This window comes from Eutrigla gurnardus (genome assembly GCF_963514095.1).
Source record: "Eutrigla gurnardus genome assembly, chromosome: 18".
Lineage (NCBI taxonomy): Eukaryota > Metazoa > Chordata > Actinopteri > Perciformes > Triglidae > Eutrigla > Eutrigla gurnardus.
In genome coordinates this window covers 9,017,114-9,044,747 of record NC_139929.1, presented here as the reverse complement: position 1 = coordinate 9,044,747, position 27,634 = coordinate 9,017,114, and the positions used below count along the sequence as shown (strand labels likewise).

Here is a 27,634-nt window from a genome sequence, read left to right as displayed (position 1 = left end):
CTTTTTTCAAGATCTGCATGACGTGCATGTATTTCACTTACAACATCTGCCCACTGCCTTTGAATCGTCCCCTGTCTTTCAATCCCATCTCTCTCCCGATTTTTGTTCACTTTTGTCCATTTTTCTCATGCTTAGTCCCTGACCTTGTTAGGGGAGTAACTAAAGAAGGAAAAACAGGTCTCACTCACAGTCACCTATAGCCCAAATAAGGAACTACACTTTAGAAACAAGCCTAAAAAGCATAACATGCTACTGCCAATATTTGTATAAGCAATTATTGGCAAATGTGCTTACAGAAGACTCAAGACAGGATATACAAACATGCTCTATGGTGCATCATTTCCAAATATTGCATTTCACAAATTACATAGCATAGCCAAGTGGTCAGAGAGATGGCCCTGTATATATTGCCCTGTAATATTGTCAGAAATGTTGATGTCCATTCGAAATAATTTGTTCAAAATGATGAAAAGGCAATCTTGTGTGTTATACCAACTTGATAATGAGGGATTATCCAGGTATTAACAGGAAGCCTTGGTAAAAGTGCATGCTCTTACTTACATGGCGCGTTGCTTTTCATACACAAAGCCTGCTGCTGCTGCTGCTGCCCATGTGGGATTTTACAATCACCACTACTGGCAGTAACACTAGACTGAAAGTCAACGCTTTCCACTTCTCTGCCTGGAATGAGGATTTTATTACAAATTATACAGCTTAATGAGGTAAGAGATTAAGATGTTGCCCTCACATTGCAAAGGCTGTATTAGCACATTGGATTGAAAATGACTCTGCTCTGCGGCTACCTCTCACGCCATTGTTTGGGGTGAGAGTGATGGAGTGGTCGGGGTTTACTCCACAAATCCTTAAATTTGGATGGAATTTCTACCCGTGGAAATTGGAGTTGGCAGACGGGGATTTCTGTTGGCCTTGTAGGTCGGCCAGACAGTTTCCATTTGATGTGAGTCAGGGGTTATCGCATGATGTAATTATACATGATGATGTACTGGTACTTTCAAAAGAATCTGTGCTCTACTATGATGCTTCCAGTGGCCATAGTTATGGAAGGGGTAAAGGAGGAAGTGAGATGACATATTAAAAGAGCAAGTCCAACAAACAGGACTTTCACCCAGGAGACTGGTGTTCATGTTCTGTGTGAAACCAAGACTCAACATTGATTTATTTCAAACTATGTAAGCAAACAGGTACATGGAGCTGCCCTATTTGACGCATTGGGAGTGAGAACATGTTGTCCTTAAATACTTACATTCTGTAAATAGCTTATATTGTTTTCATCATAAGTGGCAGAGTCCGCCATTCTTGCCCCAGGCTCAAATTGCTTACATTTGCATACCAACAAAATCACTTTTTGTAGTTGCATTATAAGCAGATACTCCACTTGCTCTAAGATTTCTGACTAAGTAGCTTTTCAAGGAGTGTCGAACATAGCATTAAACCATACTTGCTGTTACTACAGTAAACACACAATTTGTAAATATGTGCAAAATCAACTAGGTCTGAAATCATAAGGATTACAATTTTAAAGATCTTAACTCAACACTGTCAGTGATTAATCAGGTTTCACATTATTTTTTGATTACCTCTGGGACTCACAAATAATGCATTTTAATTTCCTGACTAAAAATAGACTTTCTGTTTTGGAATAAAAGGGATGCCAATCATACTGCAATCAGAGTTTTCATAATAGCATGAAAAACTTTGTGTTTTTTTGCAGTTGAGGGCAGAAAGCATGCCGTGTCCCAGAGCCGTGGCTGCAGACTGAAGAAATTGATTTATTTCAGCTTCTATATTAACCTGGGAGGTAAAGGCCGCTGCCTCCTCGGGTCAGGATGCTATCCACTGTCTGTGTTGCATCACAGTGCTTCAGGGCTGTTATGGGTGGGAAGTTCGATCGAGGTGGGTGTAAAGGCAACTGGCATGGAGTTCACAACGAAGATACAGTAATTCTCCAATCTTGATCTGGATGCTTTCTATCGAGAGCCTCCAGTTTTTAAGTGTGATGTCTGGAGGTCTGGGTTTCTTGGATTAGGGGGGTTAGCGTGACACTTCCTCGGGTGAGATGTTGCCTCTTGATCTTTCTGACAGTGTGAAGAGTGACCTTTTGGAATGAGTGTTTAGAGAGCTGTGTTTGGTTTGGGGGGGGGGTTGTATAGCGAAAGCAGCACACTTGACCTTACACACAATAACCTCAATCATAACACATTATTTAATGTGTACAGTCGATGTGAGTGAATATAAAGGTTTGGAGCAGTGCTTAAAAGAAGGTGTTAGCTGCACGCTTGCAGGATGTTCCTAAATCTACCAGTAGACGAATTTGCAATGCCAGATTCGCCAACCGGACTTACAAACGCTGCTGGTTACGATGGGTGAGAAGCTTATCCAGCTGGACACTCGCAGCCATCATGCGGAACACCGGCTGGAGGCCATATTTAGCGGCAGACGCTGACATGCTTGACCTCTGCCAGCGAGACACACAAGCTGGATTACCTGGTGTTACGTTTGTGATGCCCTAATCCCAGATCTGTCTCGCAAAGATTAGGCCTGAGGAAATCAACCACATGCAAGGCTAAGAAGTGACGTGCCTTAACTGCCTATCATACCCCCACCCCCGCACAAACACCCCTCCACCCCACTGTTTGTTAATATTTTTTCTTCTTGAACTGCACTAAACTAACTTGCTCTTAGTAAATAGCTGATGGAGCCAGTGGCTTTAAAATATTCATTGAGCTATTTCCCCAAACATTGCTCTCATTAGATAATGATTTTTCCCACAAGCTGGGGGAAGGAGGGAAGTTGTTTGTTGGGTTTCATCAGAACAAAAACACCACAGCCATATATCACTTTTACATCTTTGTTCAGCGGGTGAAACTGTTTGATCTAAGCCTGGACAGCATAGCCGACTTTAAATTAACTTTAAAAATTAGAATTTAAAAACACAATTGGCATTTTCACCTATAAGTGTACATGTATAACTGGAGGGTCAATTCCATGACTTGGCAGAGTCATGGACATATAACAGTCTTTAATGATTTGTGATGGCGGCACACGCTGCCACACACTTAATTCTACAATTTCTAGTTCATTTTCTCTTCATGGAGTTTGTTGACCTTTTGCTTTATGCAGATATTACACATTTTAGTACACCCAGTCTCACAGCAGACTGAAATTTTGTGATTAGTGTACAGGGACACAAATTGTCCGCTGAGCATGAAAACAACGATCTTTTTTCGCGATTGAACGCATCCATGTAAATATGCAACGGCTAGTAATATAATAATACGTATTAGGTTGGTCCAACAAAAACAAAGACTTTTAGCCAAAAGGCTGGTGTGCAAGACTGTATGTCCCAAAGCGTGAGAGTTCATGTTGTTGCGTAGACCTAGCTGCATACTTCTTTTAAGCCCAACCATGACAGATTTCCTGGTTGTAATGCTCTTAAATATACATCCACGGAGAAAAAGCTGCTCCTTGTGCATGTATAATCTCTTTGGTTTGGCAAAAATACATTCACCTTTAGATATAAACACAATATTCTTTATAAAAATGGTTAAAAATGCATGTGAACGTTGCATAGCATTTTCCCATTTTCCTAGACGCCACACAGCCAGAGTTAATATGTTGGTTTCGCTGGTAAATGTGACACATGTCCCATGCATTTAGAGCACACTTTGGTGTTACAGAACATAATGAGTGCAGCCTCCTGAGGAACACGCTGTGTGGGAGACGAGAACTAAAGCAGGACCCGAACAGATCAAGAAGCTTGAAACATTTGTGAACAGTCTCACTTCTCAGTGGGGGAGCATCTTGTTGCTCCAAGATTATGGAGCCTCACTCTCAAAGGAAAAGATTGATGTATTGTGCCAAAGCAGCCATGACTTGAAGAGAACAGGATTCTTTGTGTTGTTGGAGTTACATTGCAGATTTAAACCATGTCTGATCCGCACAGTAAATGTTGCAGAGTGAAACTTTTTTTGTTTTTTTGATGAACAGAAACTTTTGTGCCTTGGATCCAGACTTTTGCTCAAAATGCAAATGTGTCTTCACTGAATGAAGGCAAAGAGGTATTGCTATCTTGTTAAAGTAAGTAAAATACTCTTTGCACTGCATTTGGTGCACATTGCATGCTGACACATTTCAGTTTATAATCAGTTTAGTGTATTGTCTCATGCAGACAACTTCCAACTGTTGATAACATTGGTTGTGACATAGCAAAGTGTTGGGGAAATCTGTCACAACCTCACACACAGCTCTTTAACACTGGCAGTGTGGTGCAGGTGAATGGTGTTGATTGGTAGATGTGTAATACATACAAGTTATGGTGGAGAAAACGTGTGATGTCATTGATGGGATCCATAAAGTCTTTTGCATCTATAGCTTCAATACATACATCCGTAGTAATGACCAGATGGCATTTGTTTACCAGCTGTGACAGTGTGAGTTCATGTGTAATTGTTGTTTGTGGGTTTTCCCTCAAAGGTGTCATGTGTAGTTTGGTGATGAATAAATCAGCTGAGGCCAGGCTAGATAATAGAGGAATCTTTATTGAAACAAATGATAAACCTGCGTCAGGACCAGCGTGGTACCCCTGGTCTTCCCCAATCTCCAGCAGTTTTCTCCAAAGTTCTGCCGGGTGCTCTACCTGAGAAATCCTATCGAGGATTCAGGGAGGAAGTTACATTTTTATTCCTGCCTGTGTATGCCTTTTTGAAGCCCCCTTCACCTGACCTACCTACTTCTTCTTCTAATTGGTCACTTTGGTGGATTGAGGGTCTAACCACCCAATAGGCACGAGAGGAGCCTCCAATCCATTCTAATAGGCAGAATAGTTCACCTTCTATACGTTATTTAACTCTGCTGATGTCACTCCTTGGGGCCTGCAAACCTAAAGCTGAAAGGACTATCTATCTGTACTTATATGGAAATGGATACATTAAGCAACCTCCGACCATCTCGCCATCAACGCAGAACTTGGTACCTAATAGGGCCCAAACATCCTGTAGCCAGCTTTAATGCACACACCTACAGATTTATTGATCCCAGGGGCCTCCAGACAGATACGGTCAAGCTGGCGGCCCATTCCTTAAACCTTCATGCAGAGACATCTCTTCCAGTTAGCTTATGGCTTAGGAATGTGTTTTTACCTGCACCGCACAGGCTCGCGCAGGCACACCTCCCGTCTCGCCCACCCGCGCAAGTGGGAAAGAGGGAGGAGAAGAAGGCGTGAGTGGGAGACGAGGAGGAGACGAGGCGTGGACTGGGATTAATACAGCCGATTCAGATCTTCACCAATCAAATGAGCTCCTCTCCTCACCTTTAATGCGTTAGGGGAGGTTCAGTGCAAGTTCCGTCACTTGACAACCCGATGACAGAAGCAGCGCCGCCGCTCCCACCACGCGCATCACGCGCTGTGCGTGCGTGCGTATCATAATAATAACAAATGCCGATATTATAAAAAACAGGAGCGAGAGAGAGGGAGATGTTTTGGTCCGAGAGGCTGAATTTCCGTTACGCGTGCCATCCGCCTTTGATCTGACGTCAGATGTGACGGGACAGTCTATATAGATATAAATTAATGTGTTGATTCAATTAGTTGCATTAAATAGTGTTTGTTGTGATTATTTATTGCATTTAAATGTGCCTGGAACTGTGGAAACCTGCCTGTGAGGTCTCGGTGACGTGTGCGCACTGCGCACCGTCAGCCAAACTTCCACTCCGCCAGCTGTGATTTGCCTTGAATGAATGGACTTTATTTGCACCTTGCGCCTTACGCCAAGAGTAGACTAGGTTGGAGCTGGCAGGCTTTCGGCGAAGTCTCGGCGAGGCTTTTTGCCACGAAACTTCCGCTACGCCAAGCTGAATCTGTGACCCTCCCACTGCTGCGCCGCCACACCCATCTTGGCGCAGGCGATCCACCAAACTGACAAACTGACTGTGCGCAAGGCTGCGCGGGTCGAAACTTGCATTACGCCGGCTCCGCCACCCTGCGGCGCCCTGCGCTGTGCCACGAAACTAGGGCCCTAAATCTTCAGTGCAGCGGCCCCGGGTTCAAATCTGCCTGGCCGCCCATTTTTAAAGCATGTCATCTCCCTCTGTCTTGCCCCTCTCGCAATAAAAGACCACAAAAAAAAACTTAAAAAAAAACTTAATGTGTAGCTTAGATGTATTCTTATGGCCGGGTGCATGACAATATCAGCCTAATTCTTTCAGCTGCAATCCCAGTGGTGTAAAACGGACTTGGGAGCAAATAAAATCAATATAATAACATAATTCAAAGTGGTAAGTAGGCTGTACGCTGACACAGATAAGTCATTCCCTCCGATGAGAATCTGGATCTCACATATAAAGCATCGTTGGGGGAAGAAAAAGGGTTTTGCCGCGCTCTGAACACTCTAGCTCTGCAAAGGGACCCTCTCACGATCGGCGCACCAATCTTCTTTTGTTCTCTTCTTTTTTTTATCCGAGCACAGAGCTCCACGGGATCTTCTACAAATGTTGATGCCAATTTCAAAGGGAGCTGATTGGTCAGTAGGCGGTGCTTTACTGCACGTTGATCTCTTATCAGGAACATAACCGGCTCCAGAGCTGGTTAGCTCTGCAGCGTAAGTTACCATGGGGATGTACCCCTGTAAGAAGTGATCCAGCATCGTAGGACTAAAAACCCAGAGTTAACCTGAAGTTTCCTCGCTAACCCCAAATCCTGCTTCGTAGTACAGACCACAGTGATCACACACACACACACACACACACACAGCCTTACAATGTGAAAACACTACCAGCCACATGCTGTCACAGCTGGTAATGAGCCTCGATTGTGTGGGCCAAACCCTTTGTTTTCAGTATGTCCCACTTCCTTGCTGCTTATTTCTGATGAGGGTCATGGGTTTGCTGGATTCTGTCCCAGCAGACCCTGGAAGAAAGCTAAAGAAATAAAAGCCTCATAACCATTAATTAGAATATGTCTTTATTTCTTCTTTTTTCTATCATGACCTTGACCATGGGGTCAAACAGCAAACTTAGGTTTTTCAGTTAGTTACTTTTCTTCTTCCTGTTTTTTTTTCCATTTGGCTTCAGTCCAACATTCCTCCTGTAACCTTTGATAGTGTTTGTCCAACTAAAGCTGTCGCCTGCTGAAAGGAATAAGAGTGTGAAATCCTGTATGCTAACATTCTGTCACCACTTCCTGTCGGCGGCCCTAGTCCAGGATTTGAGTGACGCAGGTGTCTCGACATTGTCTCCTCTAAATGTGAATGACATCTGACAGTGTCAATTTCCACCAAACAGCATGGTTCAGGCTTTGGGGCGCCTTCCTGCTCGTCTAGTCTGCCGCGAAATCCCTTTCAGACATTTAGATGGTGTCACTGTAGAAACTACGCTTGTCACTTTGCATTTGATCAAACCGTGTTGACTCAGCATAATGAGAGAAGCTCTTAAAGCGACTGCTAAAATGTAACTTGAATCCATGCCAGTGAACTAACTGTGTTTAACCATCTGAGAGGGTGTGAAAGATACTGAAATATGATCCTCGGGCCTATCAGCGTTCATATTGGTTTTCTGCTTTGTGCGGGACACAAGCTGAGACAAAGGCTGACTGGGACTTCAGCTGTAAAAGGAAATTATTCTAATTGGTGTCCTGGATGTAACAATCCCCCTGTATTCATGCGATTCTAAGAAGATTTTGCAAATTTAGCTGTCACTAAATATCACCTTCGTTTCGCCATAGTACACAACATCCACTTAAAGCTTCAGAGTGCTTATTTGCCATGTCCTTTTTGAAGTATCCTATTTTTAAAAGCAACATGAGAAAGTACTTTTCTCTGCATGCCCTCCCATCTAAAATGTAGTAAATTATGTTTTGTTGTAATAATTGCCATGCTGCTGAATAATAAGTGCTGGACATGTGACATCCTTTCCAAATAAATTTCCATTTTGTAGTTTGTCTTTGGAGTTAAACCATGTTTCATGAACAGGATAACATGTTCTATAACTTTAGTTGCAGTATAACATCTAATTCACTGAGTTTTTATATCCATTAAGTAGGGTTAAGGGTTAAAATAGTATAGCCCAGTAAAGCTGATCTGTAGACAGAGCCTGTGGCAAACACTGTCTGCCAGAGAGTGAAACCTTTTGACCCATGACTTTCAACCATCCGTAAATCCATCTATAAATATTACTGGACCTTTTGCTCATATAGGTCCCTGAAGATTATTTTGTCCTCCCAACTGAAAGTCTGAAAGATGTAGGGTGACATTTTATCTTCTGGCATAAAATCTTGAATGTGGTGTGTTTTAAACCAATGCTTACAATACCAACAAGTTATTATGTTGTATTATTATATTGAGAATATTTTCCTTTATTTTATAGTTAAGAAGCACAATAGAAAGAAGAGGAAGAAGAGGTCCAACAAGAAAGATTGGTGCAACAATGGATTCGATGCGTCTTAGATCATCATGACGCCCTTTGAATCAAGCAGACTCTAATCTGAATCCAGACATACAGCCTCTAACGGATTCTCCAAATAAACAGTGTCCATAGAGGCATATTTACTAAGAATATTGGAATCATAACATTTATAGACTTAGACGTGGCATCTTATTGTAAGTGGCAGCATCATATTTTAAACCTGCAGTCCCTAAGTGCAAAATGTCTTTTAAAAAAGATATTACTAAAATATATTATGAGTTGTGCTACTGTGCGTTATACTAAAAATAATGAAAGCGTTCCACAGATACTTGTCAAACTACTCATGGACAATCATACACTTCTCTGAGTCTTTGCTATATTGTCAATATATTCCACCATGTTGCACTGCCATGTTTTTTGGCTGTACTTCCGCGTTTGGCTCCTAGTTCTCTACACACTTGGAAAGGGAGGGGTCAAGGAAAGGGTATCCAGTTGGTCACAATCTGAAACCTCACTACTAAATTTTACTCAGTCCCACACACTGCTCCTTTTATACGTGGGACTGTCTTGACTGTCCTCACTGAAATGCCATAAAAGTCAATCCTTTAACCCTTTTAGATCACATCGCTGGCCATATTGTACAATTATAACCGTCTAATTTCTTTGTATTTTAAAATCAAAATCCAATATTTTTTCTTCCTGGAAAACAAAATATGACCCATGCTTACAAGAGCTAGTACCAGCCAATTTCAACCAATAATGTCATGACATCCAACCATCAATCAATATGCAACTTTTAGTGGCACAGAGGTTGAAGAGGTTGTGAGCTTATCTTTTGACCGATCAAATCGAATAGCTCCCAACATTACATCCTGTCTGCCTGTCCCGTTTCCGTTGGGTATACTTCAGGATACAGAAACAGGATACTCTTGAAATCGCCTTTCAACTGAACTTTACATGAACAAATTATCCAAGCAATATTCCATATGCATTTAATCCAAATCTGTCCAACATTCCCAGGCATTTAAATTTAAATTCAACACAAATTACATAACTTTGAGGACAATATAGGACACGCTGTTCACGCTGTGTACCAGCACACAGTTTAATTCCTGTTTATTGTGCAGTTGGTTTTTCTGTTTTGCTGATTGTGCTCTTGTGGATGTTTCTTGTTCGCAAGTCTCTCTGGGCAAAGAGATGTTAGTCTCAATGAAGCTGAAAACACAATAAAATATAACACATTGACATTGTGCAGTCGGTGTAAAACTCCATCTTCCTAGTACAATGTTTAACCTTGGCAGAATTGTGTGAAAGTATTATATTTTCTCTAAATGTATCACTTTCATCTCTTCAAGTTCATGATTAAGATGTCAGATTTCAATCCTCATGCACAACCCTCTTCAGCAGACCCGTTTTTTTATGTTCATTTGTCAGACATGCTCTGTTCCACCTTTGTGGGCCAGCAGTTCCCCGGTGCTTCTTTTTGTTATAGAAGAACATGAATGTGTGGCCTCTCTTGCATGTGCATTTCAACAATGTGGAGTCACTTAGTCATATAAATCCACTATTAACATGAAATGAGTCCATGTTTCGAGCCCTAACTTCTGCTGCATCCTTCCTAATGCATCACGTCTTGACCATCATCCGCCATGCAGTCTCTCACCCAGCTATTATTATGGATGATTCAATGCCTTGTGGTCTCAGTGCCTGCCCTGATATTAAAGTTCCGACTTGGATTTCATCCGCTGCTGCAGTGCTTCAGACCCAGTATTGATCACATCAATGATTCAAAGGGCAAAGTGAGTCACCAGCAGCCATGAAATGACAATAACAAACAAACATACAATTATTAATAGTATTTAAATGTAGGCAGGCATTTTATTTCTACTTGGAGCTGTCTGCGATGACAAACTACCAATACGCTTTCTTACTTACTCCACAAAGGGATTAATTGGACTGAGGTGGATCATTTCAAAGGCCAATGGGGTTGTGTTGCTGTTGGCTGGGACTGGAACTTCTCGGGGAAACTGTAAAAAAAAAGAGGTTTGTCCAATTCCATCATTCACCAAAGAACTGCAGCACCATGTCAACAGTGCTGTAGTAGCACAAATTAGATTCTGTGTGAAGACGACTAAAACCTAAAAAAAACCGCACTTCCCACAATATTTTAGATGATGGAGGTGTAAGCCTTTTTATCCTGCTAAGTGCGCCTCATCTCCTTATGAGCATAAAGTCGTCACTTGTACTGCACAGTAATATGACAAAATAAAAATACATGTTTATTTGGAGTGGAAAGCAGTTATCTGTCAGTCTTTATGTAAAATATATAGGAGTTCCAATCCAGAGGCTATTTAGGTTTTAAAATATATGCTGTAAAACATCTGTTGATGCATGTATCTATATATTATTTGATGAAGTGTGAGGAAACCCATACATCTGTACATCAATAATATTTATCATGAAATTAGCTCATTGTCCAAATTGTATTATTTAAGCTCACCACTAGGATTTTCTGAGAGGGAAACATTTACATTTAGGGCATTTAGCAGACGCTTTTGTCCAAAGCAACTTACAATAAGTACATTTGTCAAAAGAAAGAAACCCCCGACATATCATTGCCAATAAAGTAAGTGTCATGTCCTTCTCTGAGTAAAGTAGCTGTTCAGCAAGTTTACCTTAAGAACAACAGTACTATGATCAAAGTGCTAGGTTAGAACATAGAAGTGCTTTTTCGTTATTTAGTTTTTTTTTTACATTTACAGTAGTTCACACAATTCTAACTTAATGGTAACACTGTGAGGCAGTTTCCGGAATTGTATTTATTTTTCTTTTACAAGTGAGTGTCAGTTTTTCCACATGCCGAGCGTCTCAGTGGGAAATAAAACTATTTGAGCCAGCCCTGATTGCTTACTGTGGGTCTATAAATGAGATCTCTATGCATGGGAGGACAGAGCTCCTCGGGGCCTTGCCAGAGGCAGGAGCACACAGTGGTGGAGATTTTCCAACGTGATCCCAAAAAAACGTATACTTTGTGACATATCGTCATGATTTTGTAAGTCGGATTGCAAACGTGCCGTCATTCACTCTCATGTAAGCACGGCTGCAAGACATCAAGTCATTCCAAGCACGCTTCACATGACAGTTCTTGTCTAATGGTGTATACCTCACCATGTGAGATGTTAAATAATTCATTCTCAGCTACATTTCAGTCTTGTTTGACAGAAACCATAACTGCAACGGGTGTGTTTTTCCCCAAAAATATCAATGGGTTGGGGTTCGGAATGGCATGTTACAAAGAGAACAATGTGACTTATCAACTAGGGAAGAGACAGAAAAGCAATTACAATTATAGGTTTTGTGCAGGAAGGATTATTTACTTTCTTTACTCAGGGGAAACACATTCTGTGATTGGAAAAATACTTTATAAAGTCCAGAATTTTAAATTCTACTTAAGTGAAAGTGTATTAAATATTGCATTGTATTATTTTATGCTGTATGTTATATTATTGTATTATTATTATCATTATTATAACTTTGCCTTTAGTTAAGGGACCAAGCCCAAATGATAAACAACCCCAATTCTAAACAAAAAACTTGAAAAAAATATATGTAGGTAGTGTCCATTTAGTTTTGACCATCATTTTCATGTATTTAATAAAAAGTACAATCAAATAAAGTTGAAGAGAAGCGGGATAAAAGACTCTCGTGTTGTGTTAATGCTGTATGTGAATGTAAATACAGTTTTGATGTACTGTAAATGTGAACACAGTCTCTTTTCCCATTCATATCTGTGCAGCCCCGACAGTCATTGGAGATGTCTTCACATGTTGCTATGTTACAAAGTCTCTGCTGATTGGCCAGAGTTTTCCCTCTGGAGGAGGTAAACAGGGGAAAAGAGAACAAATACAACATTCCAGCAATATTTGCTTCTCTTTCAAACCTCAAAGAATGTCACCAAGGTTGTCATAGTATTTCTGAAGTTAAGATAATGGTATCCCTACAGAGAGAACAGGCAGTTAAGCCTTCAGGTCTGATGGTAATTAGTGTGCTGGAGCCCAATGTATTATTGCGTATAATAGAAGTGTTCAAGGACATTGTAAATAGTCAGGTCTCCCCTTATCTTCTCTATATACTATATACATATGTATCTCACAGTGCGACTGAAAAATCACACTTTGTAAATGCACAATGTCTATATTTAATGTGATGCATATATCTAGGTGCTCTAGGAATGAAGACTGTCCACTATAGTTTTTTTTATTATTCATTTAAGCCATTTATGAAGCAAAAATGCTAAATTTGTGGCAATTCCAACCTTTGTGAAAGTGGCAATGTGAGGGTGTCCCTTATTTATCCGTTATATCTCCTTATAAATCCAATATCTTTGGATATTGGAATGTTGGTTGGAACAACACAAGCTATTTAAAGTCGCTGCTGCCCCTCGAGTATAAAAACAATGCAAATTTGTTCGTGATAAAACGGTACTCAAAAAGTCACCAACCTGTACCACACTGTCAATGTCAAATGTCTTAGGTGGAATAGCTTGTTGTACAGTTTAGGTGTATTATGTTGTGTGTTAGAACCGAGATCCTGAGAAAAAATTATCTCATTTCACTGTGCACCATATATCGTAAAATGTTAGGGGTTGCAAGTGATCTAAGACAATTGCATGTATGAACATATGTATGGATGGATGGATGAGCATTGGCTTCAATGGAACTCGTCTTTGAATGTTGGTCGGAGGAAGGCTAGTTCGATGTAATCAGCCAGGAGTGGCTAAGAGGGCTAACAGCTAATGGGCTAAACACACAGCAGGACTGAGGGCCCTAGTTTCGTGGCGCAGCGCAGGGCGGCGCAGGGTGGCAGAGCCGGCGTAATGCAAGTTTCGACCCGCGCAGCCTTGCGCACGGTCAGTTTGTCAGTTTGGTGGATCGCCTGCGCCAAGATGGGTGTGGCGGCGCAGCAGGGGGAGGGTCACAGATTCAGCTTGGCGTAGCGGAAGTTTCGTGGCAAAAAGCCTCGCCGAGACTGCGCTGAAAGCTCGCCAGCTCCAACCTGGTCTACTCTCGGCGCAAGGCGCAAATAAAGTCCATTCTTTCAATGCGAATCACAGCTGGCGGAGTGGAAGTTTGGCTGACGGCGCGCAGTGCGTACACGTCACCGAGACCTCACAGGCAGCTTTCCACAGTTCCAGGCACATTTAAATGCAATAAATAATCACAACAAACACTATTTAATGCAACTAATTGAATCAACACGTGAATTTATATCTATATAGATTGTCCCGTCACATCTGACGTCAGATCAAAGGTGGATGGCACGTGTAACGGAAACTCAGCCTCTCGGACCAAAACATCTCCCTCTCTCTCTCCTGTTTTTTATAATATCGGCATTGTTATTATTATGATATGCACACACAGCGCGTGATGCGCGTGGTGGGAGCGGCGGCGCTGCTTCTGTCATCGGGTTGTCAAGTGACGGAACTTGCACTGAACCTCCCCTAACGCATTAAAGGTGAGGAGAGGAGCTCATTTGATTGGTGAAGATCTGAATCGGCTGTATTAATCCCAGTCCACGCCTCGTCTCCTCCTCGTCTCCCACTCACGCCTTCTTCTCCTCCCTCTTTCCCACTTGCGCCGGTGGGCGAGACGGGAGGTGTGCCTGCGCGAGCCTGCGCGGTGCACGAAACTTGCAAAGTCCAGGCGGACACACCCCGTCGGCGCGGCACAGGTGCGCTGAGAGCTGACTGCGCCTGGTCTACGAAACTAGGGCCCTGAGTGTTCAGAGAAGGCGTTAAATTGTCAACATGAAGTGTTACACAGTGAACTGCAGTTAAGCTGCATGCAGTCGGCGCAGATTTATTCAAGGGAGAGTGTATCTGTGGCTGGAGACGGGCAAGTGGAAAACTGTCTAGACAAATGTGGTTTATTCTTTTAATCAAACATTACTGCAGTGGTCACTGCGGAAGCACCTGGTGGAAATCTGCACTCTACTTTTAGAGAGTACTTTTCCTAAAAAAGGAATTAAATGTCTTGACCCACTTCTTTAATGTTATCATTAGCAGGAGCTCCATCATTCAGTCATAGTGCACTCGGCCAATTAGGAGTTCTAACTCTTGACAGCGTCTCCCTGCTCACGCCATTTCCTGTGTTGAGTCATCAGTCAGAGCCGAGTCACATGGTGTCCCTCGAAACATGAGTGCGAAAGAAACGTGCTTTTGAAAGTCAATGACTCTGCCCTGTCATAGGATTGATTATTTTGGTAAGTTGTTCCACTTGTCATATTTCCAATTATGCAGCTATTATTTTGTGTCAGATACGATTTGCACTTGCTTTCATTCATTTGTTAGCGTATGACCCGGATGTAAATAAGCTGAATGCAGACTTCCCCCTGGGTAAAACAGTTTGACTCTTGATATTCACCCCCTCCTTCCCACCAGGCAGTGCCTATGTTTGTATTGCAAATCACATCTTGTGAATTCATAATTTATCAGAGTTTAGAATTTATTCAGATTTTTTTTCCAGTCAAAGTTGAATATTCAAAACGTCTTTGGTGTAGAAATACTCAATGTTCATATCGAACTGCATAAACCTCCGTGCATTAGAGATTACCTCCCTTTGAGAGGCTGCATATTCTTCTGCAAGTCTTTTTTGCACTTTAACGAGGATACAATACTGTGAGTCGGCAGCAAAAAAAACAACTATTTCTTTGATTCCCGAGCAGCAATTTGTTTTGGCTGGGGTAAGTGCTTGTGGGTAACCGTACTCACAGTATTCTGCACTGGGGGGTGAAGAGTACTTTATGGATTTTTAATACTGTGGTGCGGTGTAACCTTGATGCTCGTCAGCCACATATAAATTAGAGGTGTTGTGGGAGGCAAACAAATTCCCAGTCCGACCCTGCTGATATGTGTCTCCCAGCTCCAGCAGAGCCCGCTGCCTCCACCATTTGTCTGCGTCCACCGCCGTTCCCGTGCACACACCCACCCGAACCAGCAGCTTGAAATGAGATTCACTCAAGTGCGTAATCCCTCAGTTCTGCTTAGCTGTGATTAATTGACCAAATATCTCTTCTATATTGAGGGTCCACAGAAGCGGCTTGCACCATTAAAAAAAAAAAAAACGGAAAAAAAAAACATAGGCTATTCTCTACACAGCAATGTCCTTTCAAATGCTTGCAAATGTGCCCAGAGAGAACATTGTGATCTCGGTGTATCATTAAAAAGGCTCGTCAGCAATTAGGCCCCCCTGGCAAAGTGATCCACTGACCTGTCATTAAAAACAAGTCAAGGAAATAGACATCATGCAGAGAAATGACCCTTTGGATCGATACCTGAGTAACCCGTGTGCAGCCTGTCATTAGGGAGAGGCATTTATGTTTACAGAGCTTCACACTCATATACTGTACGTGCAAGAAGGCTCCTCTGGCCCTCAATAAACCATCAATACACCGTTCAATCATTCAATTATTTACTACTATTTCCCACCCATCATTTTGAACTTCATACACTAGGTTTAAACCTAACAGCATTAAACCCAGACCGAAATGAAATGCCGTTCCAGCAAAGTAAAGATGCAAAAGAATGTGGAAGTTTCTAAGTTGATGGTGTCAGGTAATCGACAGGAAGTTGATGCACAAAGTATGTCAGCGATTTACATTTATGGGATGCTTCTGCTGTGACAAATACATTTTGCATTGTCAAAGCTGTCATTGATATACAATTCAGGAAGGAGCTGTGGCCTTGTACATTAATGTGAGATTCTTGGCATTTGGATAGCTTTCTTTTGAAATAATCAGTCAATGCCTCAGTTGTGTGCAGGTTACCACAGGCAAGAAATGTTCAAATATGTGAACCAATCAAAACTCTTGCACACTGGCTGGCAGAATACTGATTGAGACTTCCCAGACAGAGAGCATACAGCTTGCCTTATCAGTCACCCCAACACTGCTCATCCTGCCAAATATTTTACTATATTTTCTGATGTATCTGAGTGCTTGCACCGGAATTAAAACTAATCTTCTCTTTATCAAACCCTGAAAATTTCACATTTCTTTTAACCATGAATATGTGGAAGTTTTTTGCAGCAACCGTTATTATTAGTTACCCATATATTATCAAGCAAGAAAGTTAATTAAGGATGGTTGGGAAGGGTAGATGTGTCAAACAAACACAGGACTTTCACCCAGGAGACTGCTGTTAGTGTCCCCTGTGAAAGTATCTCAAATAAACATTGAGTTTATGCTTACGTTATGTAAGAAACTACACTAAGGGTTAGTTGTTATTTACAGTTATGTTGTTACATTACATTGTTCCGTTACGTAGTTAGGTTACGTTAGGTTATGTTTGTTAGGTTATGTTTGTAAGGTTATGTTGTTAGGTTTTGTTGTTGCATTACGTTTCCTTATGTTGTTGTGTTATTACATTAATTGTTTCACTTTCACGTGTAATTGTGTGTTTCTATGATATGAAAAATGTGTGATATGAGGCTGATGAAACATTAAATGTATCTTCAGAGAGGTCGATATTCTTTGCAAACAATTTTTGTTCTGGTTGTGAATGTGGTCTGAGAAGCTATTCCAACCCAGACTGGAACATGTCCATCTACCACTTACCAATCACTGAATACCAGGAAGTGTGATTCTTTTTTTTGTTGTTGTTGTTGCTGGAAATGACAATACCGGTATGCAGTTTCAAGGAGAATCTACATTACTTTTTGTGTTAAATATACTGAGCACATCCACTTTTGAGCATGTTTGAAGCTGTTTGCCAACTCTGGATGTGGACCAGAGACACAGTTGTGTTGGCAGGAAGAACTAGGCCTGGATGATAGATGAAGCTGGAGGCAGTGTGCTGAGGCCTGTGACGTCTCCGAGACCCCTGCCCATCCGTGTCCACTTCCTTTTACCTCTCATCCCATTGCTCGCCTACTCATCTTTTCTGTCTAATCTGTCTCCTCAGCAAGCACACTCTATAGTTTAAAGACCTTCACCCCCCCTGCACCTCCTCCCCTCATTCATGACGCATCATCCTCCATTCTCTTCATGTCTCCTCTGTGGCCTAATTGATGAGTGAACACTAACAAGTTGCCCTCCCTCCATCTCTCCATCGTGTCCTGGTCCTGAAGGGCCTCTCTCTCTCTCTCTCTCTCACTCTCGCTCTTGTGCTGCCCATCGCCTCATCCTACACCCCCACCGCCCCCTTTCACCGCTCTGTTCATTATTCATTAAGTTTCCCTTTGGATCCGGAGAGAGCAAAAGCACGACTGAATTCATGGGCAGACTCAACAGTCGGCCCAAGGGTACCTGAGCGAAATTAATGTGTGTATGTGTAGGAGAGAGAGGAGGAGTGAGAGGTAGAACGAGACGGACTGACTGACTGACAGACTGACTAATTGATTGACAGTAACAAATAGAGAGGGAAAAATGAGTGAAAGTCAAAAATGAAGTGTCCTTGCGAAAGAAAAAAAAGTGTAATTGAGTGTTCGAATCAGGAAACTCAGAGCAGCCAAGCTCAGTCGTGTTTGTTGCAGAATATGATTCTATCTTGAACCCAAAAAAAGGCAGTCGTCACCTAGTGGAGAAGTGGAATGTAGAGGAGGAGTAAAGGTAAAAAGACCGAGAATGTTTTGAAGTGAAAACATTTTTGAAAGAATGGATAAGGTTGCCTGAGTTTGGTTGATATCCTTTAGGATTTAATCATAATAATTTGTCATCATTCTGAAAAGTAAATAGAAAACGGGGGTCAAGCTGAAATCATAAAGTCATCCATTCTGAATCTTAAGTGATTGCGATTATTGCTCATGACGCTCTCATTATTGTGGATCTCATCTTTATGTTTTGGCCAACATCTGTGCTGTTAAAACATCTGTGCTGTTAAAATATGGTTTGGACTTGAATGTCCATGCTACGATTTGGAGTCTGTACATTCACAGGTCCCCGGTCAGATTATGGCCAGACAGAAAATCATCTAAAATGCCCCATGTAGACTGTTTTTTTAAAGATGCATACATCATTGCAGATGGTGCTTTGAATTTCACAAAGCAGCGCAAGGCATTTTTTAAACATGGCTTCAAAACGAAATGTCATCCTTTATGGAACATGCATTACTTATAGACCTGGAAAGGAACAGATGACTAGCACCCTGGTTTCTGAAAACAGCAGCTAGTGGGGAGAGTTTTAAATGTCATAGTATGTGGTTGCAAGAATAGCTCCCTGACAAGTCAGTTTAGCTAAACGTTTATTGGTTGATAACTGCATTGTTATGTCCCATAATGAGTGTTGAGTTGCGTGTGAGAAGCTTTTTTGCTCTATAGTTCTGACAGGGTATCCGCGGTGTCTTAAAAAGTATTAAAAGGTGATAAATCAATTTTGGGAAAATTAAGACCCTTAAAAAGTATTAAAAAAATATTATCATGACTTTACTAAGTCTTAAATTTTGAAGGTATTTTTTCTGAATTCGCTGTCCAAGAGTTTGGATCCTAAAAACATTGTGAACGTGTAAAAATGTATTTGTTTCCTTAAAAAACAAAGATGAACCTGTCCATAAAAAACTACGCTATTGTGGGTGCGTTCGTAAACCGTCTCCGAGAGCGCCAGAGTGCACTCGGAAATTCACAAAGTACGCTCTGGCGCTCCCAGTGCCTATTACGAACGCACCTATGTCACATGACGCTCTCAGCGCGAAAAAACAGAAGAGAAGGCTTGGTGAACGGTCATGGGGAAGTGCAAGTTTGCGGAGTCCATATTGTACACTGTGCAAGAAGAGGATTAACATCGTGTCTATGGGAATTAAGGCATTAAGGTCCCACATGTGTTGTGCTAGCCACAAAGCCGCTGCTAGCCGCCGAGAGCGGCAGCTCTCCATTGCTGCTTTCTGTGCACTACCACAACCTAGTGCCGTCACATAACCACCGGCAGCCGCACCTGAACCTAACTTTACGGCTACGACCTCGGCTCACTCTGCATCCGCATTTTCTGCTGACATCAGGGTGGCGCTGGGAGGCACGGCAACGCTGCGTGCGGAGGTGTTGTGGTGTCTCCACACAGCGGAGAAACACCACTCGCTGAACAGTAACGAAAACTTGGCTGACGTTTTCAGGGCCATGTTTCCCGATTCAGACATAGCCAAGACTTTTGCTTGTAGTAAGGACAAATCTGGTGACATTATACGACTTGGCTTAGCACCGTACTTCAAGCAGGAGCTCATCAACACAATCAACACGGCTGGGCAGTTCGTCTTAATGTTTGATGAGTCGCTCAACAAATCTACAAAAAAGAAACATGTCATGACTGTTTTTTGAGAGTGGAGCAATGTTTTTTTTTTTTTTAAATAAACTTTGCCCTTGAGTCCCAGCCTATTTTGAATTCTGTTGTACCATAGTGGTCTTAGTGGTCTGTAGTCTTTATCACAAACTAAAACTGTTAAGTTAAAAGTGTCTGATGTAAATGTTGCATATTGAAGTGGCGGTGAGGTATTAAAAAATATTGGGATGGTCTTGAAAAAGTCTTAAAAAGGTATTGAAATTAGCTTCAGGATTCCTGTATATACCCTGTCTGAACAAAGTTGTGTTGGAGCACATAGACATTCCCTTTCCCTTGTCTAAGCCTCTTAAAAGCCCAAAACAGAATGCATCATTTTATTATTTACTGAAAAGCTACACATTTTGTGTCTTTGGCAAGGGTGAACGAGCAAATTAAACTTTAGGATTCTTTGGACTTTTTTCTCCACTGCTTCCATGTTGACCCCACTCGCCTAAGCCAGTAATTGGCAGCCACACTTTGCTGATGGCGCTATTAAGATTCTGAGGGATGGAAGCAACTGTTCATGATTGCAAAATCTCAACAAGACATCCTAAAAGACAGTTCATGTTTTGATGAAATAATGGACTGCCAGACTATTTATGTCTGAATATTTTTAACCTTTTAAACTCTGCTAGGACGTCGACTTCCTCCGCCGACATTACTGTCTTTCCGAGCCTCCAGCAGTTGTAAAACTAGTGGAAATGACTGGGAAGCTGAGACTCTCGTGGAATCAATGAGCTCAACTGTATTTGTGCGTCATGTAAGTCCCCATTGAAGCAATGGGGAAGCATCATCGTTTTTAGAAACCTCGCTGTATTAAATGACCTTTTGTGACAAATAGGATAGTCACAGCCTCATGACAAACGTGATATTTGAGAGACGTTGAAAATATAATCTATTTGTTTCTTTGTTATTTCTTCATTCTTTTTTTTGCTTTTAAATATATAAATAAGCTCTTCACTACTGAAGTGGAGATCTTCCTCTTGCTGTTTCACTACCATGTCCGCCACAGGCATCAATCTGTGAAAAGTGAAGCAAAAGCTGAAGTGCCAGAAACTTGCATTCGCTTTACTGGCCATTGGGGAGCAAATCCTCCAGTTGGAAAAAGAAGTCTGATTGCATGATTTGCACCATGAGAAAATAACCCTATTTCTCACTTAATTTATTATCTCAGTACATATTGTAAACATGAGTTTATGGTCTCAATCATTCGTGTCAAATCTTCTTCATACAGCATGATGTCCGTTTAGTAAATTGTCTATGAGTCAAATAGACCATAAAGCAGAGTATGATTTAGCATGTGGCTAACTTGCATGTGGCTAACTAGCAGGTCGCTACCATGCTACTGAGATGACTTCAACGCTTAGCTGTAACGTTCACCTTGAATTATGGAAGCTAACTTTGTTAACAGCTTTGCATCAGAAGCCAGATTGAGCCAGATGCTGTAAGGTTGCCACTCGGGGTGCAGCTGTTCTTTTCTTCGCTGCGCTTTCCCTCACTGCTACATAGTCCAAATATGGTCACTTCCCTTACCGGTTGCAGAAATTCCAAGATGGTGACGCCCAAAATGCCAAAGTCGAGGCTTCAAAACCGTAATCCACAAAAGTCACGTTGACTACCTCCACTAAAGTCCATGGTCCGCCCACATGTCTGCATCTGTACTTTATGTTGTCCCAGCAGCCCCTCTGCTAAAATATGGCTGACTAATTAATTCATTAATGCATCTATCTGTCAATTTACATACCATAATATATTAGGTCAGGCTGGTTGAGATGAAGTCAAGAATCTTGAAGGCAATAAAGTTTATTGTTTAAAACTTTATTTCCTGTTTTAAAAATGTGGGGGGGCACAACCAATGCAGTATTTAGTCTGCAGCTCCAACAATTCTGAGATTCAGTGTGATTTGCTGGCAAAGAGTTGGAGCCAGCCTATATAGCACTATTTTCTTCACTGCTGATGCTCCCTATCCTACTGGGACAGTCAGGGAAGGTAGGCTGTGTCTGACACCGTGTGTGCGTGTGTGTAACAAAATGAGATAGGGATAACGTATCGCTTCCTGATCACTATCTCATATAATCACGTGTTAACAGAAGAAGAGAGGAGCAGAGGAGGAGGAGGTAATGGAGAGAGAGGTAGGGGGAGGCACGGTCCGAGGCTGAGAGCCATGGATTGATCTGAAAACCGACCAATCGGGCGTCTTCCTCGTCCTGAGCTGCCGCAAGTAGCCGGGCAGGATTGGAGGATGCTTCGGAGGAGAGACGCGCACACATGCACCGGCTCGGCTCGCTCGTCCTGTCGCCCGCACACACACACACACACACACACGAACACACAACCACACGCGGGAAGAGAGCGAGAGTATCGGCTCTTCGCAAGCCGCGCAGACAAGCTCTGCTCGGGAGAGGATGGCTGCGTTACTTACGAGACACGCAGGGAAAGAGGAATGAGGAACAAACTTAAACTGGTGCATCTTTTTCGCCGTTTATCATCTGCCATGTTTGTTCGGGGGAGTTCACGCGGAAAGGTAAGATACGCATAAAGAAGTTTGTCTGTCTTTAGGGCTGTATTAAGAGAGGAAGTTTTGCATGTGCACCTGTGCGCGTGACAGAGTCGCGCCCGCATACAGACCCACTGTGTGTTGTGGCTTGACAGGGCTGACGAATGAATAGGGGGTCTTGTGCGCGAGAGCACGCGCGCGCGCTCGTCAGCGTTGAGTTTGACTGTGCGCGCGTTCGCAATTGCGCCCCGTGAAATTAGGCACTAAGCTGAAAGAAACAGGCGAGGGGGGGATAAAGAAGAGCCCACTTTCTCTTACTCGTGTCCCGGCTGTAATGAGTGGACGTGGCTCTCGCGCGCCACTGTCCTTTTCTCGTGGGGTGTTGCTGCACACGGCGCCTCGGTGGAGTTATGAATGATAGACAGGCTGCTAGGACAGAGCGGGAGTTGGAGGCTATCCGATCTCTTTGATGCGTGTGCCGCACCAGTGTAGCCAGACTGACATTTACGCGCACTGCAGGAAACAGCAGTCCACTCTTGACTGCAGCCCCTCTAGAAGTGGAGCCCCCCCTCCCTCTCCGCTCCGGATCCCACCTCTCCGTTGAGGGACAAACACATACAGACCGTCTTTGAGTTGAAATCATCTGAATGACAGTCGGGTGTGTAGAAAGATGCGCGAGCCAAGTGCCAGATGCTTAGCTGTCCCTGTTAATTTTGCCTTGAATGGCTTCTGGTGAGCTGTTTGGCTGCCAATCTGCATGGCTAATCTTTTTTTTTTTTTTTTTTTGCAAGGTGAACACCTCTCTGATGTGTTTGCAAAAATGTTTAGGACAAAATGGCAAGTGTCATGTGATTCAGTAGCATGTTAGGCTACAGAGTGTGTGTGTGTGTGTGGGGGGGGGGGGGGGATCTGTGGATGATTATGTTTTCCTCATCTAGCAGGATAGTCCAAGGAACGGCTCTACTGTAGGAATCATTCGGCTGCCATGGGCTCTGATATTGATGCAGACGACATATTTACATGTATGATCATAAACGTGGTAATTGGGGAGAAGTTTAAGCAATTTTTTTCGATAATAATTGGGGCCTGGGAACATATGTAGCAGCTCTAATTTAACCATCCCAACCAACCAATTTAACCAGACTCATTATTTTCTATGTCACTGATTTTCTGTCTATAATTTCCCAGGTTATTGGTTTGTACTTGGTCTATGCCATATTATCAGAAATTAATAAAGCACGTGCATCACAATGTTCCCTAATCCATTCACAGTAAACAGGAGAAAATCGGCAACTAGTCTCCAGGATGACAAACAATATGTAATATTGTAAATATCAGTTTGTGTGGCATGCACTTATGCGCCAGCCTCAGAGGGCCCCCTGCTGCGTCGCCCATCCTTTTAGTGGTACTTTATTCCCTTGTACAAACCATTAGCCCTCGCTTCTCCCACATTTAAACGAGCAGGGTTGGAAGACATACTGTAACAGGCAGCACTACATATTACTCACCTCAACTTTGAATTCAAGCATTACAACTGGCAACACATTAACACTCTTGAGTCATGTACGATTTAAAGACACAACACAGTTAGTGCTAGGGGTGGGCGATACACCGAAAATGTACCGATACCGAAATTTACGACGACAACCGACGTCATTTTGCCCATGTCGGTATATTCGGTTTAAAAAAAAAAAAAAAAAAAAAGTCTTTTTTTTCTTGTTTGGCTGTGTGTGTAGGTAGGCTACCAGTATGTTCATGTCCCTTTAAGACGCTCGGCTGTACTGTACTACGTATACAGCGTGTGCAGTCACGTGACTCCACCCCATCCAGTCTGTAACAAGAAGGGAAAGTGTGGGTGAGACGAAAATGGAGCCCGCCGGTTTAAACGATGAAGCGGCTGCTGCCGCGGCAGCCGAAGTAAAGGTGCGTGTCCACAGGCAGCGGTGTTTCCCCGCGTCCCATTCATTGTCTATGTGAAAAGCTGTGCAATGCATTCTGGTAGCGTCGCGGCGAATGTCGAGAGACGGCGCGCAAGTTGGCCGCTCCTCATTTGCCTAAAGTTGAAGTCGAATCTACTTTATGCTAATCAGAGGCGCCGGGCTCGACTCGCCGCCTCGGGAACGCTCGCGAACGCTCGCAAAAAAGTGTTGTTTAAAGGAGAGCGCCTGTCAATCATCCTCTAGTGGCAGCCCGCCAAGCGTGCAATACTGGGAAGCGGCGCGTCCACACGCGTTTAAAATCGCCCCTGTGGACACGTACCTTGAATCTGGTCGAGGAGGAAGAGCACCTCGTTCCCAAAAGAAATGCGTCATCGATCGTTTGGTAACATTTTGGGTTCAGCGAGGACGATGTCGATCAGAAAAATGTGAAATGTATTACCTTTGCACAAGTCATTGTTTACTTTTCCAGTGGCAAATGTGAAATTTATTTTGTTTACAAGGGATGCAACTTGTTTCTCCCGTTATAGAGAACCTGATTACTTGACAACTCCATATTTTGAATTTGTTTATAGAGACTGTATTTTTAATACTTTGTTATTTTAAACTACCAAATAAATAATATAAATCTTAACTACAGTGTAGTTTTACAGTCCTTTAAAGTGGCATTTTTTTAGGGGGGGGTTACTTATCGTTCATTTATCGTTATCGAGGTGAGTTTCTCAATATATCGTGATATTGATTTGAGGTCATATCGCCCAGCCCTAGTTAGTGCTGTCATCACTTCTGTGGAAGCAAAATGAGGCAGCTGACCGAGTTCCGGAGAAGCCTAATGGTTGCCACTTGATTTTCAGGTCTTACCTTGTTGCTCTATTAAATCTTGCAAGCTACACCGGCCGTAAGATTCTTTGTTATTCAAATCATCTGCTTTTGATAAATATGACAAAAGATGAATCAAAGATAAACCCATGACATCGCTTGTAATTGACGTGAATGCAAAACTGTAGAAATTGTGAAGATTGATCTCCTGGCAAGTCACTTAATAGAATGATTAACCATCTCCATGGTGAAGTGGGTTTGCTTGACAACAAAAATACATGTCCCAGCGATCACCAGACCGAAATTTAAGCGATGGGTAGTTTGGATTTCCCGTTCCTTCCTGCATCAGAGACCCACCATACACAGGTCAGCAATCCAACATTTTTTGCTAATGTTTTGTAAGGACAAAGGTGGCCTCAGCACTCATTATTAGATACTCTTTGTTGATATAGTAGTGTGTGTCTCCAGCCTGTGGTTGTCTCTTTGTTTAAAAAGGGCCTTGAGCTAATTACACCATTATTAATCTTAGGGTAGACAGTAAGGCAGGAAAATGTCTGTTCTACCTACAGACTCCAGCGTTTGAAGATCACACCCTGTGTGTGATGATGACATCATGATAACTGCATAAAGGCCACCTACGTTAATCACTCCAATCCCTAATTACGACCCCAGCTACACAAACCCTGCCCTAAAGAATTGTTGTGAACTCAAGTGTGAACAATTGTGCAATTATCACTCACCGACGATGGTGTGCCTGCAGCAGAGCAGACATCTTAAGCATGTATCACTCAGCACAGTGGCAAGGTGCAACATCATAAAATAATTAACTTTGCATATTTTCAGATCACACATTAACAACTGCAGAGGCGTTCACCACCGTCGACCTACTGTGAGGGTTAATTGCGATCTGAGATTCAACCCAGTCAACACATCTCCACCTGGGTTCATATTTACATGCATTTAAAAAGTTGCACTCCACCAATTTTGCACACACAGATTTGTTCTTTTTCTGTGGCTGATGCTGTCATCGGGGTTATTTTCTATCTTGCCTTCGGCTTGGTGACTAACAGAAATCCTCTGTTGCAACCTGGAGGTGTGGAGTGGAGGGAGGCTTTAACAAAAGATGGTATGAAGTTGCATTGTGGGAATTGAATGTACCCAGTATTTTTGGAGTTTGATCCATACCAGGGATTAAATGCCAGGGCATCTCCACATCTGATGCCTGGATTTCTTTCACCTGCGGACTACTAAATTGCTGCACCCCATCGTAACGCTGCTGCTAGATCGTGCCAAATCGAAAGCGTGCGAGATGCATTAAAAAGTCATGGTCCACTCAGAAATTATTCACTCCAGGTGGCTACAGTGTGATGGCCACCATTGTGTTTTCAATCATATCCCTGGTTGGCAAGATAAATAATAGTGGGTTATTGTTCCAACAACACAGTCAAAGGGAAATTCAAAAGATGAATCATGTTTGCTCCAAACATTAACAGTCTCTTCTAGGGTTGCACGGTATACCGGTACTAATTTGGTACCGGGGTACTGAGGCATTTAAAACGGTACCATATTGCATTTGGACGGGACCGGTACTTGCAGCGCCGCCGGCAGCGCCCGCAACAGCGCGGCGAACTCGCCACGTGACGTCACCGCGTTGTAACTACAGCTGAGAGGACGAGGAGCGAGCTTGGAGAGATAAAAGGCAAGCCGGAGGAAACCGCTAGCAAGTTACAACAAACGGAGCAGGACGAAAGCTTGGAGAGAGCGCGAGAGAGAGAGAGCGAGAGAGCGTGCGCGAGAGCGCGAGAGAGCGAAGCACGGAGAGGAGAATGGCTGCTGCAACCGTCACCACGCCGCAACTTGCGGACAAACCAGCGCCGCGAAGTGCGATATGGCCGTACTTTAGCTTAAAACAAATGCGCAAGGCGAGGCAGTTAACGCCGATGCACCACTGTGTAAACGGTGTTTAATACATGCATGGCTAACGGCGGAAACACCTCCGACTTAGCCAAACACTTAAAGGACAAGCCCCCAGACCTGCACACTGAGCTCAGGGAACGACAGGTCATTTACTCATGAAAAAAAGCCACATTCAGTGCTAAAAGCAAGCGCCACCGCCCTTCACTCTTAACAAAAGTAGCTCTGGAAGAAAAAAAAAAGAGCTGATTTATTTATATTATTATATTTTATATTATATAATTGTATTTATATTTTAACATTTTTAAAATTGTGTGCATTAGAAAAGCTTGTCTTTGTGGTATTTTATTTTATTTGCTGATTAATATGTTATTGTTCTAAGATTTTCTATTAAAATAAAGTCAGTAATGACATTTTTTGCGTTCACTTTTTATTTGAAAAAGTATCGAAAAGTACCGAAAAGTACCGAAACACATGTTGGTACCGGTACCGGTACCAAAATGTTGGTATCGTGACAACACTAGTCTCTTCACAGATAGCCAACAAAGAATGGTCATTCACCGTCTCCATCTGCCAACCAGGAATTACGATGTAGGAGTTTTCTGCAAGTATCAATTATAGATTTGAAACAGGCAAGAGTTGATCGGTCTTGTCAGTGATGCCATGTCTTCCTAAATCCAGGACGTGACACAGTAAAAATAATCCCCTGCGTTTTAATGCTGCGATGTGCTGCGACTATCTGGTTTAC

General features: G+C 42.6%; 1 protein-coding gene across 1 annotated transcript in view; it reads left to right on the top strand.

Moving 5' to 3' along the window:
• Positions 1 to 22,081: 22,081 nt before the first annotated feature.
• LOC311029105 (cadherin-18) overlaps positions 22,082 to 27,634 on the top strand; it is an 80,076-nt gene continuing 74,523 nt past the window's right edge. Inside the window, exon 1 of the mRNA XM_084034039.1 lies at positions 22,082 to 22,243. The gene's annotated coding sequence lies outside the window, so the exon portion shown is untranslated. The remainder of the gene's footprint in view (positions 22,244 to 27,634) is intronic.